Genomic DNA, 17,450 nt, shown 5'->3' on the forward strand with positions numbered 1-17,450 from the left:
GGGCTAGCAAAGTTACTTAGTATCCCAGGAAGCCCCTGATGCAAGGACACTCCACAGCCACTCACCTGCTCTTTTGCACAAGCCTCCAACAGGTGCTAAGACAAAAGACTGGGAAAAGAAGAGGAGACCAAAGAGAGCCCCCCTTGGAAGTGCTGGCATGCAGGTAGGGATCAACTACCACCGGGGCACAAGCATAAAAACTGGCCTCTTTCCAGACTCTACTATCAAATGGAGCAAAAGCCATCTGCCACAGGGACAAGGACAGGAAATACTCCTGCTCCCTCCAGGCAAAGGTGAATGGCTGCTAGAGGAGGAGAAGAAAATACCTGCCCCTGGGAGAGAGAGACCCTCTGCCTGTCCCTCTCCCCAGGTTCAAAAAATAGCAGCCAATGAGTAAGAGACAGAAATCACAAACCCCTGCCCTGGCACTGAACACTAGGTAAAACTCATCTGCTCCTGTGGTAAGGCAGGAAACTCACTCAGGCTCAGAATTCTGCAGTGATACCAAAAAGAGGTGGATCATACTGATGGAGGAATAGGAAACTCACTGGCACTAAAGTCTGCCATTGTTACAAGGCATTGTTTGGCTACCACAAGATGAAGGGACAGTCACGCTGACAAAGTCCCAACTCAGGCTTTCGTACACCAGGCCCACCTAACATTGCAGCTGCTGTAGGAGAACTGAGACCCCACCCACTCACCCATCCACAACTCCACGCAGACTACTGCTGGGATAGAGGCAAAAGCACAGAAAGAGGTCCCTTTTGTCACCGGAGATCAGGGCTAGCTGAAAGTTGAGGGTATAGCAGGAACACTGAGAAGAAAAACTCTGTGGCACTCTAGTTCTCACAGAAGTCTCAAGGAAAAAGCAATGCATTCCTGGAAGAACTTGAAGTCTCTGGTGATGTGACAGTTCAATAGCAACAACAAAGCAATAACAGTACATCCACTGAACAAACTGATTCATCTCCCCCCTCCACAGACACTAACACCTTGCAGAATAAGAGACATATCCATCTCTTAGCATAATAATTATTTACCTCAGTCCCTATTGTTCTTTTTTGTGTGTGTGTGTGAGGAAGATCACCCCTCAGCTAACATCCGATGCCAATCCTCCTCTTTTTGCTGAGGAAGACTGGCCCTGCGGTAACATCTGTGCCCATCTTCCTCTACTTTATATGGGACGCCACCACAGCATGGCTTGACAAGCGGTGCATCGATGTGCACCCGGGATCCGAACCGGCGAACCCTGGGCCGCCACAGTGGAGCGCACACATTTAACCGCTACGCCACCAGGCCAGCGCCCCCCATACTGTTCTTTTACACATAACATCACGCAGTCAATCAAAAATTACAAGACACAAAAACAAAGCAAGAAAAGTTACCCATTGTCAAGAGATAAAGCTATCAACATAATCAGACCCCAAGACAGCAGAGATGTTGAACTATCAAACTATCAGATAGAGACGTTAAAATAACTGTGATTAAAATGTAAATGAATCTAAAGAAAAAGACAGACAACAAGCATAAACAGAGAATTTCAGCAGAGATGGAAATTTTTTTTAAGTGATATGAAAATGCCAGACAAATAACTTTGTATCAAAGATGAAGAATTTTTTCACTCAGCTTACAAAAGACTGGACACAATAGAAAGAATTAGTAAACTTGAAGATATATCAACAGAAATTATTCAAACTAAAAATTGAACAGAAGAAGAGGGGATGCAAAGGATCCAAGACCTATGGGACAATATAAGGCAGACTAATGTACTTGTCAAAACAGTCCAGAAGGAAAAGAGAGAGAAAAGGGAGCCAAAGAAATATTCAAAACTATAATAGATGAAAAATTAGAAAGGACCATAACTATAGATCAAAGAAATTTAGAGAATTCCAAGCAGGATAATTACAAATGATAATACACTTATGCACATCATAGCCAAATTATTGAAAACCAAAGTTAAAGAAAAAATTTTGACGGCAGCCAGAGAAAAAAAGAAACACTACATACAGAGGAAGAAATATCAGGATGACAAAGACATCTCTTCAGAAACTATGCAAGCTAGAGGATAAGCAACATCTTGAAAGTAATAGGGAGAAAACTGTCAACCTAGAATTCAAAACTCAGCTAAAATACTTCAGAAACAAAGACAGACAGACTTTCAGAGAAGCACGAGCCAAGAAAAGTCACTGCCAGCAGACCCGCACTATAAGATATATTAAGAAATTCCCTTAGGCAAAAGTCATACAGTAGATAGAAATTCAGAACAAAGAAATAAAGAACCTGGAACTAGAAAAAACTCAGTAAATACAAAAAGGACTTTTTTTCCCTGATTTGTAATCCCTATTAAAGGTAACTGACTCTTTAAAGCAAAAACAGTAACTAGGAAATGTATGGTTTATAACATATATAAGTAAAATATATTAAGAAAACAACATAAATAATGGGAGAGAAAAAATGGCAGTATACTGTTGTAAGATTCTGACATATAGGAAGTGGTATGATACCATTTGAAGACAGACTGTGATAAGTTAATGATGTATATTGTAAACCCTAGAGTAACCACTAAAAATATAAAACAAAGAGATGTAATTAATAAGCCAATAGTGAAGATAAAACAGAATATTAAAAAATAATCAAGCCCAAAGAAGGAAAGAAAGGGGGAAAAAAGAGCAAAGAACAGGTGAGACAAACAGAACACAAATAGCAAGTCAGTAGATAGAAACCCAATCATATAAAAATGATGTTTAATGTAAATGATCAAATCATTCCAAATGAAAGTTGGAAACAGTAAGATTAGATTAAAAACAGTAACACTCCATTATATGTTGTCTACAAGGGGAGAAGAGGGATATTACATGATGATCAAGGCATCAATTCACCAAGAAAACACAACAATCTAAACTTGTATGCATCTAATACAGAGCTTCAAAATACATAAAGCAAAAACTGATAGAATTGAAAAGAGAATTAAACTAATTCACAATTGTATTCAAATACTTAAACCCTCCTCTCCCAAAATCTGTCAGAAGACCAAAAAAAAACAGTTAACATTAAGACTTGAAGAACATTAACTAACTTGCCAGATTGACATTTATAGAATGCTGCAACGGTAGAATACATTGTTTTCAATTGCACATGTAACGTTCACCAATATAGACCATATTGTGAGCCATAAAACAAATCTCAGCTAATTATTAAAGAATCAACAACACAAACTAATTTGGTTATTTGGAGACATGAACATCATTGTTCTGTTCTGAAGGGAAGTTCTTGATGGTGTTTCTTTCCCAAAAAGTGACTTAGATACTAAAATTTGGTGCTTATAAGAAAGAGTTAAAAAAATGAATAGCAATGCTTTGATTAAAATTACAAATGAGAAAAAAAAACACAAACTAAGTCCGTACAACATTCAAATATCAAGCAATGCAATTAATTCACTGTACCACAGACTAAAAAAGAATGTATTATCTCAGTAGATATAAAATAGCCAAAAATATACCTGGTACTTAGAACTAAATCTAAAGAGAAAACAACCATTACAAATAAAATATTAAAATCTATTTGAAGTATAAAAAATAAGATATGAACAAAGAGAAAGACATCCACATTCTTGAATCGGGATGACATAATGCACTAAAAATAACATTAAAATGTTAACTGTCCCCAGATTAAAAGTAATTTAATGCAACTCCAATTAGATTGACAACAGGGTTTTTGTGTATTTTTTGCCCAGGGGAAGTAGGATGACAGATAAAATATTCCTTAGATATGAACATTAGTTACATGTCTGACAATATCTAAGAAAGTTATTTTAAAAAGAAAAGAATCTGGTACTATCATAGGATATATGAAAACACAAAATTTGACAATTTTTATTTACTGGGAAAAGTATACATTACCTTAAAAACAGTGCTGATACAACAGACTGGATATTCATCTGAAAGTAAAAGTGGACCCCCCTCCCCCCCTTACACCATATACAACTAAAAATTCCAAATGGACTAAAGACCAAATGGAAAGAAAAATTAAATCTAAGTGTAGATTACATGTCTATTTTATCGAGAAACTCCTTAAAAAAAAAAAAGAAAACCGGAAACCAGGCAGACAAAGAATTACATAAAAATTTTAAATACTGTATATCAAAAGAAACTTCTTGAACAGACAAGAGACAAGAGATCAGTTTTTGAAAAAGTTATTTGCAATGCAGATGTCGGACAAAGGGTCTCACAAAATGACAATAACCAAATAGAAAAATGGACAAAGAATATGCAAGGGTAATTCTTAGAACAATTCCAATTTATGTACAAACATAGGAAAAGATGTTCAGGGTCACTAGCAGTCAGGAAATACCAATTCAAACTAACAGTGAGATCCCACTACACAACTCTCAGACTGGAAAAGGGTCAACTACTGCTGATGAAGTTTCAGGGAAAGGGTATTTGCCTGCATTGCTGGTAAAACTGTAACAGCCTTTTTTTTCAAAGCAATACAGCAACATTATGAATCAGTAATCCCACCTGGGAAACTATCTTATAGGTCTGTCAGGCTGTAGACATAAAGATATTTATTACAATATTGGTTTCAATGGCAAAAACTTGAAACAAAGTACTGCCCATCAGTAAATTAATGACTATGAAATAACCTTACCTTGGAATATTATGCAATAGTTTTTGTTTGTTTGTTTGTTTAACGGATTAGAGCGGTAGCGGCCAAGTGGAAGGATTTCCCTTAGGCAGTGCTGAATTAAAGAAGAAAGCTGAAAAAGAGTTTCTAAAAAATAATCCTGATTTTTGTAAGCAGTGATCAAAAACCCTGTGGGTATGTGATTATAACACGGATATGAAGAAAAATATAAAAGAACACATAATAGTTCTGACGGCATGGGTTATAGAGGAATGGAATGCTACTGTTGACTAGAGGATGAAGGGGAGCTAAGTGAAAAAGAGAGAAAGGAGTTCACTAAGAAATGAAGTTTAAAGTCTCCCCACACACACACATGTACCTACTTTTATCGGAGAGAGATATTTGTAAACACTGCCCAAGGAGTGAGTTTCTCCAAAACAAAGCTTATTTCCTACAAACCTTAAGTTGTGTTCCTTTGAAAAACTAAGTCATAAAAGTAATAGTCAATTCACATTTAAATACCATAAATACCTAGGTTAGAGTTGGCTGTCAACATTAAATGAGAGAATGCCTTTAAAACGTATCATACACAATCTATGTACAATAAATGCGTGATGTAGTCGTTTTGAAAGAGAAGAAAACAGAAAATCACATGCTTAAATGGAAAAAGCTTTTCTGATAAGATTAAAAGTACTTAAAAAAGACTAAAACATAAACGTAAAAATATCTAGGGTATTATTTTTAGGCACATTAAAGATCTAAATGAAGAAAATAAACTAAACCAGAATACACTAGTGTGGCCCTTCCTTTCGGCTTAGTTGTGCTGCTTCTTCCGCAATCTGCCTATAAATTAGGATAAAACCCATGTGTTATTTACCTTTGTATTCTCAGCACCTAGCACAAGCCTTGGTACGTGTTAAGTGTTGAACCATCTCCCTAATTTTCTTCAAAGAATACGAATGCCTCTAATTGCACAGTCTCTTCTAGGATTCATTAGGGTGATCTCTCTGAGCTGGTATATATAAGGTTTCTTACGCCCTTTTAAGCACAAAAATTTTGGAAGGAGACAATTCATCCAATAATATTCACAGAACATCTCATAAGAGGTAGACACTAGACGGTAGCACCTCTTTTGTGCAATGTGGACTTGCAAATTTTCAGTTTATTAAGACTGAATGAAAGTTAGGAAGACAGTAGTGGAATGAAATGGAAAAAATTATTTTACCCGTGTTGGAAATCCAGGTTCTCGTTTTGACTTGGCCACCTTCTAGCTATTTTACCTTCACTTGACTTTAATATCCTCATCAATAAAAGGGTAACATGTATCCAATCTACCTTATAGGATTGTCAGACCAAACTAAAACCACTCTGTAAACCACCAGGAATTAAGCAATTTTTTTGCCAGCCCATACTTCTCAAGTATTCTAAACAGTCTTAATTACCAAGCTATTTATAAATAAAACACAACTGCTTCAGCCTAGCACCTTGGTATAGTCCCGATATACTCAACAGAGAGCCCAGTGTACAATAAGAATTCCATCAATGCTCTTGATAGACTCCTCAAGAGTTCACTTCTTTCTGGTTATACAATCTCTCAAAATGAAATATTTTGTGTTTGCTTAAGTGTCCCATATTTATACCTAAAGTAGAAAAGCTAATGCACATTTCAGAGGATGCCACTCTTTAAATATCCAACCACATTAATGTAAAGTTTCTAAATATCCCTTCAAGCAACACTTCTGATAAATTACAATGGACTCTGACCTTCTGTGAAATTGATCGCTTTTCAAGTTTTTCCTTCCATTGTTCTCATGTAAAAAAAATTCTTATTTCTATACTCGAAAGTTTTTGGTCAAGGCTAAAATTCCCACCATTTATAAATATCATACATCAAATCTCTTCAGCAATATGAAATAAATTTCATTAGCTTCACATAAAGTATATTTTTAAAATTTTATTAACCAATCATCACTATTATTTTTGTTTTGCCCAAATAAATCTTCTCTAAACTCATTATAACACTGCATGCCCTACTGGTGAGGAACATCCCAGGATCTATTTCTGGAAAAGAAAATTTTCTGGTGATACGGCAAATGATATGTTTGCCAAAATACCATAAAGCCATCAGCTCCAAAACATAACAGAAAAGGAGGTGTGAGATCACCCCAGTTGCCAAAATACCTGTTTTTAATTTGCTTTCATCTCCTGGCAGGTTTGCTTTTTCTTTTCCACAAAAAGTAAACTTTTGGGCTGGCCCGGTGGCGTAGTGGTTAAGTTTGCACGCTCCACTTCTGGCGGCCCGGGGTTCGAGGGTTCGGATCCCTGGCGCGGAACGACACACTGTTCATCAAGCCATGCTGTGGCGGCGTCCCATATAAAGTGGAGGAAGATGGGCACGGATGTTAGCCTAGGACCAATCCTTCTCAGCAAAAAAGAGGAGGATTAGCAACTGGTGTTAGCTCAGGGCTAATCTTCCTCAAAAAAAAAAAAAAAGAAAGAAAGAAAAAGAAAAAGTAAACTTTTTCCATGAGGTGTTGTGTGTTTTTTGCCACATATCCACTGAAACCCTGAAAGCTCTGATTTCCCAGAGAAGCAATTTTTCTCCCATGCATTTTAAGAAACTTACAGCACGTGTTCCATTTATCACAAATTGCTTTGTATTATCATTTGGTATATAGGTCTTACCTCCTCTACTTGATTTGCAGCTCATTAATGATAATGTCCTATCCATTTTCATATATGATTCCAGATACACAGTAAGAGCTAAATAAGTATAGGTCAAATGGATAAGTAGGCATTTTTTATATAGATAACATGTTTTTTATTACTATTATTATGCTTCTGACTTTAATAGCTTTATCCAGTAACAGAATGCATATTGGCCAGAATTTATTGGTCCACTATTACCATTATGGAACATCCTGTAGCAGCTGCCTTCTAAAATAATTTTTGGACTAGGTCTCATAATTTGTTTTAGTACATGTATCAGCAAACACAGAATTTCTTCTGAATTTAAGTAAATATTCTAGTAAATGAATTCCAGTAAATGTAGTTTGTCAATATAATCTACAAATAAAATAATACAGCCTCTAAACACAATATTTATTTGTATAATACTCTCATTTTTTGCTCTACTCTACAATAAGATTAACTCTGGAATATCATATTTAATGCTGAAGGGAGGTAAGAGTCACACAGGGGAAAGTTCAAAGGCTTTCTAGTGTTCAAATCTCTGCTTTAAACTAGCTGTGGACCAGGATGGCATTACTTTGGTGAAAATTAGTTTCCACAGCTATAAAACAGAAACCATAATATCATATATATGCACTCAATGAATATGTATTTAATAAAATAATCTCAAATTTTTTATATATAATGCACCCCTGAAAACTTGTAAAAACTCAAATATGTCTAAGTCAAGGCACCAGACTTAATTTTAAAGCAGACTCATTCCCAGAGACAAAAGAAAAATTGCAAATCTGTAATTAAACACAATCTATTAAATACTGTCATTAAAAACAGATGTATAGTGGGGCCAGCCCCGGTGCCACAAGCGGTTAAGTGCACTCGCTCCGCTGTGGCGGCCCGGATTTCGCTGGTTCAGATCCCAGACGCGCACCAACCCACCGCTTGGCAAGCCATGCTGTGGCGGCGTCCCATATAAAGTGGAGAAAGAGAGGCACGGATGTTAGCCAAGGGCCAGTCTTCCTCAGCAAAAACAGAGGAGGATTGGCAGATGTTAGCACAGGGCTGATACTCCTCACAAAAAATAAATAAATAAAACAGAAGTATAGCATTTTGTGTGTTCTATGATCTTCTTATTTTTCACACTTTATCAGTTTAACTCCATTAAGCACTTTTAATAAATAAAGATTCACTACTTTTCAGCACACCTAATGATTTCTTTGTCTAAACTGTGTATCAAGATAATAAACCCTGTTTCTCACATAACTACAAGTAGCACTTTAATTTTCCCCTTTTTTCTATTCATTTTGTTAATAAAAGGCAAAAAGCAGTAAAATTTTCAAATAATTTCTGAAATTATTATCAAAAGTGGCAAAGTTGGGGGGGGGTGACCGTTACTTGGCAGACAGACAGCACCATCACACAATAGCTACAAAAATGCATTCATGAAGTGATATTCATAAGTCAAAATCCAGTGTATAAAAGGTACTTTAGGGGTCTCCACATACACGACTCAAAGTGTCAATTATCTGAAAGTCAACTATACATACCTGTTTACGAAAAAGTACACATTAAATAACTAACACATGAAAAGTCCAGTGCCTAACTTCCGTATTATAGTAGGTACACAATAAACATTAGCTATTTTTTTAGTTTTTTGTGAGGAAGATCAGCCCCTGAGCTAACATCTGCCAATCCTCCTCTTTTTGCTGAGGAAAACTGGCCCTGGGCTAACATCCATGCCCATCTTCCTCCACTTTATATGGGACGCTGCCACAGCATGGCTCGACAAGCAGAGCGTCGGTGCGTGCCCGGGATCCGAACCAGGGAACCCGGGCCACCACGGCAGAGCTCTCGCACTTAACCACTTGTGCCGCTGGGCCGGCCCCACGAGTAGCTATTTTATTTTGTTGCTACTACTTATTCTGAATGGTTGTTTTTAAAAGAGACATCAATATAGTGGGACAGACTAATATTTATCAAGTACTAAATACATACAAGATTCTATATACTGGATGCTTTAAGCACATTACCACACAATATTAATCCTCAAAAACATTCTGCTGGGCCAGCCCCGTGGCTTAACAGTTACGTGGGCACGCTCTGCTACTGGCGGCCTGGGGTTCCGATCCCGGGCGGGCACCAACGCACCGCTTCTCTGGCCATGCTGAGGCCGCGTCCCACATACAGCAACTAGAAGGATGTGCAACTATGACATACAACTATCTACTGGGGCTTTGGGGAGGGGGGGGGAAAAAAAGAGGAGAATTGGCAATAGATGTTAGCTCAGAGCCGGCCTTCCTCAGCAAAAAAGAGGAGGATTCAGTACGGATGTTAGTTCAGGGCTGATCTCCCTCACAAAGAAAAAAAAAATTCTGCCATGTTGACATTATTTGTTCTTGTTTTTGTTTTAATTTACCAATGAGTAAAGTGAGACTTGGAGAGTTAACTTGCCCAGTTAGCTAAAAACTGGATAGTTTGAGGTGTCAAACCCAGAACAATCTGACCCCACTACAAGGTTTCATTTTGCAAGAAAAAAAAAAAAAATTCCAGGAAAATGTAGTGACTTGTGGAATGGCTAAGAGACTTGAATATATCTAGCTAGAGATGAAAAGACTTAAGTGGGAAACGACCGTGATAGTGGCATTTAGCTACTGAAAGGACAGTCACGTGGACTGCACTCCTCAATCTGTTCTTTCAGTATTTTAGCACTATACGATCAGTCTCTATGTTAGGTACTATGTCAGAAGCGAGTAAAGTAACCATGAAGATTCACTTCCTGCTCTCAAGGGACTTATTGGGTGGGGACAAGGCAAATCAACAAGCAGTTACACCAGAAGGAATATCATGTGCCATGGGGCCACAGAATACAGACTGGAAACCACTGTATTCTTAAAGCAAAGGATGACAAATAGGAGTCCTACGGAAAGTGATGTTTACAGTGAGAGTTGTAACATGAAGAGGAGTTAGGCAAGGTGAACGTGTGACACGGAAAGACTCTAAAATGAGTTACATTGATGAGCTAGTTTAAATCTGTTTCCTTGCTCTCGAAAGAATCGAGTGGTTAAGCAGAGTGTGAAAAAAATTTTTTGTGTTGTTTCTGAACTGGAGAAAATGTAGCTGGAGACAAATTAATATTCTTAATTTTCTCAAATTTGTGTGTGTACAGAAATGTACATGGCAGAAAAATGTGTGATAAAAATGAAATACGTGTTCAATATATTTCCAAATACCCACTTAGGATCTCCATCATCCACCTTTCCCTACTGAGCACATGTTGTGTGGCAACAATGGCTAAGTCTAATAACCAAGAGACTTGAAGCCATAAATCAGACACAGCTTAATCCACAGAATCTTGGCTTAACTAGGGATTTGCAGTTCAATATACTGTTGTAAATTATAGGACAACACCACAAATTTAATGATTCTATAAAAAAAAATTAAGGGCATTTTTAATGACCAGTTGATAGAAGTTTCAGTTGACTTGTTAAAGAAGTAGCCTGGAGGTTTACAATCTCTAAATAATCATTGTTGATCTTTATTTTCCATTTTCTGTAAATGATCACGGGAACTGTAGTGTCACATATTTTATTTCGAAAAGCTCAGATACTTCACCTGCATTATATAAATGTTAATAGTAACTTTTATACCAGCTACATAGAAACTTTTTAAGAGTGACTTTCTCAAGGTCATAGAGCAAATCTCTGGTGAGACAGGAATGGAATTCATGACCTTTGACTGCCAGAAGTTTTCTACCCACACTCGGAAATTCCTTCTCCATAAGTGTAATTTATATGCTCACTTTGAGAGGCTGGAAAGTTCATCCCTTTTCGGGCAGGGGGTGGAGAGTGGGGAGGGAGGGGTTTTCCTGTCAAATCAGTTGCCACACCAGTACCTTATAGTTTTACAATGTGATTTTTACCCACATTATCTCATTTTATCCTCTCCACAGCCCTGTAAACTACATATTACTTTTCCCATTTTATAGACTCACTTAATCACGTAAATCAGTTCTGATTCTAGGATGTATAATCTTAGCAAACACCTGACTATGAACTGAATGAAGGTTTTCCTTGTAGTTGTTTATTTCATTTTTTACAATAATTCATCTTGGTTGCCATTTAGGTTTGTTGGTTTGTTTTCTTTGGGGCAGGGTTGTTTTCATGTTTTGTTATGAGTTTGCTTATTAATCTCAAAAATAAAGTGAAAACAGTATTACCAAACATAGAATCTGAAAAAACAGACTCTGTATTTTTCCCGTTTTTACACAAGGGAGGGCTTTTTTACTATAATTCTTGGTCGTAATGTATATGGTGTAGGGGGTATATGCCAATATAGATATAGAATATAAAAATACATTCATAAATATATTTTATAGATATATATACACACACATATATACATATGTAAAATAGTGAATACATACACACCATGCCAGGAATTATTGTGAAAAGCCATATATACTGATAAGCATGGAGAATGTAGCACTTGGAACACAATTCCTGGCTCTCTAGGCCAGCAAGCAGTAACAGTAGCAGCCTCTGTAGGGGTAAGAAAACTATCCCAAAGCTCTCCCATTTTTTTCCCTCTCATCTTCCACGCAGCAATATAAGCAAGGGCTTTCTGCTACTCCATCTGTACCTAAAAAGCCATATTGTTTGGACCAGTCCAATTATCATACTAATAAATATTTAAAAATATATACCATGAAATTAGCAACAAAATACAAGTATGACTTTAAGTTGAAAAAAAAGACAGGAAAAAAGACCATCCCAGAGCAGCATTCTTTGGGTGAAGATCCTATAATCTACTGCCAGACCAAAACAAATTTTTATAGAGCAATACGACTACTCAAGTAGCCACTTTTATGAGAATAAACACCCAAAACCGAAAAATCCTTTTGTAACATAATTACTGAGAATATATAGAGAAAGTAACCATTTAATCCACAGCATGTGTTCTCCACCACAAGAACTCAAAAGCTGACATCAGATGGGGTGTGGCTGGTCTAGGCCCTGAAAATGAATTCTGGTCGGTTGAAGTCAGACAGTTCTCTGGACAGGCTTGGGATCTAGCAACCAAGGTCTCACAGAGCCTAAGGCTGTTGACCTTCTGGGCACAGGGCAAGGCCCATCTGTTTACTTGCATTTTGATTTTGGGAGGGGTGACTGTGGCAGATGAGTTAAGGCTGTGGTTATAGGGTGTTGCCAGTGATTTAATTTTAATATTTTTACCCTTACATTTTGTACATACCTAAGACCAAAAAGCTGTGCAAAACTTACAGGCTGAAAAATACATATTAATTTAAAAACAGAAAATAAACGAACACTGGGCAAAAATATAGATATTTCTACTCTACTATCATATGGCAGTTTCAAAATGTAAATGATAAAGTTAAGCAACTGCAACCTATTTTCGGAATTGTTTACAAAACTGAAACTTGTTTTCTAAAAGAAAAAGATAATCATGGTGTCAATTCTGAATAAAACTGTTTTGGGATTTTTAGCTCTTGTTCATTAACCAACATGGATGCACAAGCGGGGAAACTTATTTATCCAGAAAAAGAATAACTTTTCAAATAAGTTTGTGCCATTTCTAGTTTTGTAGAATTCGACTATTTTGTATTAATACACAAATCACCTACAGGTAAGTTTATGAAGTTGACACTCTAAGATCGTTTCTCTCACATTATAAAGAAAACAAACCATTTGACACCAATTTAATTTGATTATTCTAATGGAATTTAATTCCCATAAATATGAAATTCCATACTTTCCATTTTGTATGATGGAGAAAATGTCCAGGACCTTTATATATTCAACTATTTAACAATATCACCTCACTAGTAAGGTTACTCAATACTTTAGATTAACCAACACCAGCTTAAGTACAAAATGCCCTCAGTATAGCCTAGGGGCCTAAGCATTTACGTAGACTTTGTGTGGAGATAAGAAACACACCTATATTTAAGACCAAATTATTTCATTAAATTGATAACAGCCTGCTTCATGATATAACATCTAAAACTCACTCGGGGCTGCTAAAGTGCATGTTTACCTTTCACAGGAGGCCAGGAAGTAATCCCCGAGAAACTTACATATTTTCAAATGACCAGAACACTATTGCTATTATACGCCTGATGCGTGCTCTTCGGAATGACCAGCAAGCATCCTGATTTGTTTTCCCTTGGCCTGGGGAGCATGAGCACCCTGTGTTTGCAGTCCCTCCCTTTCTGTACACACATAGGCTGCAGCTGGAGTAAACAACCACCAGCCAAGAGTTGCTAAGGTCAAGGTCTCAAATGCTATCCCCGCTCCAGTTTTCTCCCAAATGACATTCATTTCTTGAAAAGGAACTTTCTGGAGAAAAAAATATTAAAAGATTATTAGCACAACAATTTTCATTCAATAAATAGTAATACAAAGCATTCCAAAACAAAGTTTAGCTAACCGAAGTTTCTTTTAAATATGCATTACTCTAAGTAATAGATAAATAACTGAAGCACTTCAAAAATAAACAGAAACCCCTCAAGAATGTTTTGTTGACCTGACACAGCTATGTTAGTTACACGAGTGCCAGAGTTTTAGTTCACAAATTATGAAAATTTTATGTGAACACATTCCAAATTTTACCAGCTTAAGTATATTTCATAATAGTTATGAATTCATGAAGGTAGAATAATAAACTTCTTTCCTAAATATATTATAAATTTCTGCCAATTCCTGTATGCTCAAATTGTTCTCTCCTCAACTCAAAGGAGCTTAATATACTCAAGCTAGCCTCCCTATTGACCAGGCTGCAGGGATAAAGATAGAAATTATGCAACTAAAATGTTGCCCTTCAACATCCTATTTCTACAAAGCTTCTACAATTTAATATTTTCTAAGCTAAAAGTATAATCCTTCATCATAACCAATTTCTGTGGTTTTAAAAAATATAAACAAAATGTGAATGAGGTCTGCAAATAGTACAACCAGGCATGGGGTGGGAGGGGGGCACTGTTTATATTAAATGCTAATTCCAAAGAACATTTCTTAGAAGATGGTATACACCCACTCTTCAAAGTGACCACTCCTATTCCCATCACAAGCTGCTGCCTGTAAAAAGCCACCCAATTTATTTCAAAGCATTTACTTATCTAAACAACTCTATCCTCCAGTAAGAAAAGGGCATGGAGGCGTCTAGGTGGACTTGCAGAATGACGTGTACTTGATTGGCAGATGTCTACCGAAGCCACGAGATGCACATGCACTAAATGTAAATAGAGCTGCTCGTCTCCCTGGTGTTACAGGAAAACTGAGAATATTAAAGCTGATTTAAAATAAAATATCCCAGTGCTCGGCCGAGAATTCCATTAGCCGGTGGAATTGCTTAAAACAATCCATATAGAACGATACTTAAACCATCTGTACAGTTAAATTAGAGAGCTGACAATATTAACCACACGAACTGTTTATCCAGATTACACATTCCGTTGTACTAATACTCTTTAACTCAACACAGTCAGCTTTTATCAGCTAAATTAAGGCTATTACTATTAAAGTATGCAAAACTCGAAGAGCAGGGTGAAGGGGGCTGGGAGGCTGCAGGGCATATAACAAAGGAATCGGTACTTTTTCCAAGCATTTGCCTCAAATGCACTTCGAAACAGAACTGTTGAGTGCACCCCACCCTTTTCCCCAAAGATAAAAGTTTTCAAAGTTCTAATAGGCAGTTCTCTACCCAACAAAAGCAGGATTGAATCTCCCCGTATGGGAGCATCTAACATGAACACCAACTAATGTCGCGGAGGTCAAGTACGAGTCCTCGGAGCGAGCTTCTAAGGCAAGAAGTGGCTCCCAAGCCGGCTCGGCGGGCTTCCCGGGCCGGTGGACATGCCAAGTTGCCCCTTGTCAACTCTAGCCGGGGCCCCCGTGATTGAAAATAACAGTCACGGACCAGCCCCTGGCTACTTCCATGGACCACGCACTGTAGCAAGTGACAGTTACACATCACTACGACCACAGACAATAATGAATGTAGCACCAGGACCACTATTCATGCCAGCAGTGTCATCTCCGCCTTAACCCCTTCTCCTCCACTCTGTCCAGCGCACACCCACAGCCCACACAGCCCCGGTGCGGCAGCTATTCAACGAACTCGCTCTATCCCTGGGGGCAAACTACTTCCACAACCCCCCCCCACCTCAGCTCTGATGTTTTATTTCTCATCCTTGGCAACTGTCAGGCAAACACTAAAACCAACAATCCACTAGGGGTAGAAAAACAGTTGCTTAATTCACGTTACTTGATAAGTTCTTTTTGACAAAAAATTGGGGGGGTAGAAACCTCCTTCTTTCTTCTCCACGAATCCGACCGACGCTACTTGCTTTGCAATAACATCGCCCTCCCTCGGTCCCCTCCCGCTTCCCAATACTTTCCCCCTTTAAGAACACAGACCAACCAAAATGATTTAACTTGAGCAGATGACAGAAGGAAAATAAAACATGTTAAGAGAATACGGTCTGATTTGGGATGGCAACAAAAAAAAGGAGAGGGGGTTGTTTATTTTGATAAGAAACGGAATCGGCACAGACCTGAACAGAAGCTGCAGAGCAGGAGAAATTGTTTTCTTTCCCTCAGAGTCCCCCTCTCTCCCTTTCTCTCTCTCTCTCACACACGCACGCGCGCACACACACTCACTCTCGCACACACACGGCGTCACCCGCGCACACTCACACGCACACTCGCACACGCACAGGCAGAGCCTCTCAGCTGCTCTCTGCAGTTCTCAGGAAATGAATGGGGGGCAACCCAGGGAACTGTTGTACTTGCAAATGACTTACCCGGATCACATGATGCGCTAAATGTAGGGTGGGCCGGTGGGTGGAGGCTGCTGAGACGCGAGCCCCGGTCTAGCGTGGGGAGCCTCGCCAGGCCCGCATCGAATTACCCCGGGGCCCAGCCGAGGGGGTTGCAAGACGCCGCTTCTCCTCCCTTGCAGCCCGCAGCTCAGGAAACCGGAGAGGCACGGGGGGTGGGGTGGGGTGGGGTAGGGTAAGGTAGGGGGGTGAAAACACCAAACCCCCAAACAAAAGAGCTCCGGGTCCTCCTCCCCAGAAACAAAGCCCCGCCGCTGCGGGCGAGCCCCGGGGTGGGGCCGAGGGCGGGGGCGGCGGCGGGGAGGGGCTCGCTCAGCAGGCGCTAAGTCGTTTTATTGCCATAAAATGGGGCCCCCGAGCCGCTCCGCCCGAGGATTAGGAGGCGGGCTCTGAGTGTGATGGTTGAAATCCCCTGTGGGAAACTAACCCCTCCCCGCTCGCAGAGGTAGAAGGCAACACCCACTGCCCAGCCCTCGCCTCGCCGCCCGGGCCGCCGGGCTGGGGGGTGGGTCCGCGGAGCCTCCACCCCGCCCCACCCCGCCCCACCCCTGCCTCCGCCCCCGGCCTCCGGCCGCGGCCGCGCTTCCCTTTCACCTGCACCACCTTGCTGCGGCACCCTAAATAACCTACACATGGCCCACGGAGCTTTGGGAGCCGCCGGCCCAGGGGGGCCCGCGGGGCCTCGCGGAAGGAGGAACCCCCGAATTTCAACTCGCCCGGCGAGGACTCGCGCTGAGCCGCGAGAAAGTCCCCTCTTTTGTGTCAGAGCGCCCAAGGCAGCCTTAGGAGGAGAATTCGGAGACAAATAAAGCGCCGAGCCCGCTCGGCCTCCTGCCCCCCTCCCGGCTCCGGCCCGGGCGGGGGCGTGCAGGGAGGGGGCCGGGCGCCCGAGCCGTCCCCGCGGCTCGCCCGCCAGCTAACTTGGAAAGGTGTGGGCGGAGCCGGCTCCGGCGGCCGGCCCGGGCTGCGGGCGGGCGGGCGGCGCGGCCGCTCTGGGGACTGCCCGCGGGCACCGGGCATCGCCCGCGCCGGGCAACAATGGGGTCCGGACAGGAGCAGCCTGGGCGGGCGATGCCCTCGGCGCGGGGGTGGGGAGGCGGAGGGCTGGGCGAGGAAGGAAGGGCAATCATTGTTCGGATGCGGGAGCCACGCACTTTGCGGGCGAGGCGGGGGCGCGCTCCCTCCCCGCGCTTCACCTTGGCCGGATGAATGGGGGCGAGGCGGAGACGCGTGCCTCGCTTCGGAACCCCGGGACAAGGGGCGCCCGCCCGCGCTGGTTATG

At 40.4% G+C, this 17,450-nt stretch overlaps 1 protein-coding gene across 12 annotated transcripts in view; it reads right to left on the minus strand.

The window, feature by feature from the left end:
* KLF12 (KLF transcription factor 12) overlaps positions 1 to 16,578 on the minus strand; it is a 420,215-nt gene extending 403,637 nt beyond the window's left edge. For 9 of the 12 annotated variants that reach the window (XM_058548295.1, XM_058548306.1, XM_058548305.1 and 6 more), the window contains exon 1: positions 15,884 to 16,578. The gene's annotated coding sequence lies outside the window, so the exon portion shown is untranslated. The remainder of the gene's footprint in view (positions 1 to 15,883) is intronic. The other 3 variants (XM_058548296.1, XM_058548302.1, XM_058548300.1) reach the window with 1 other exon arrangement.
* Positions 16,579 to 17,450: the final 872 nt, after the last annotated feature.

This window comes from Diceros bicornis, chromosome 9 (genome assembly GCF_020826845.1).
Source record: "Diceros bicornis minor isolate mBicDic1 chromosome 9, mDicBic1.mat.cur, whole genome shotgun sequence".
NCBI lineage: Eukaryota > Metazoa > Chordata > Mammalia > Perissodactyla > Rhinocerotidae > Diceros > Diceros bicornis.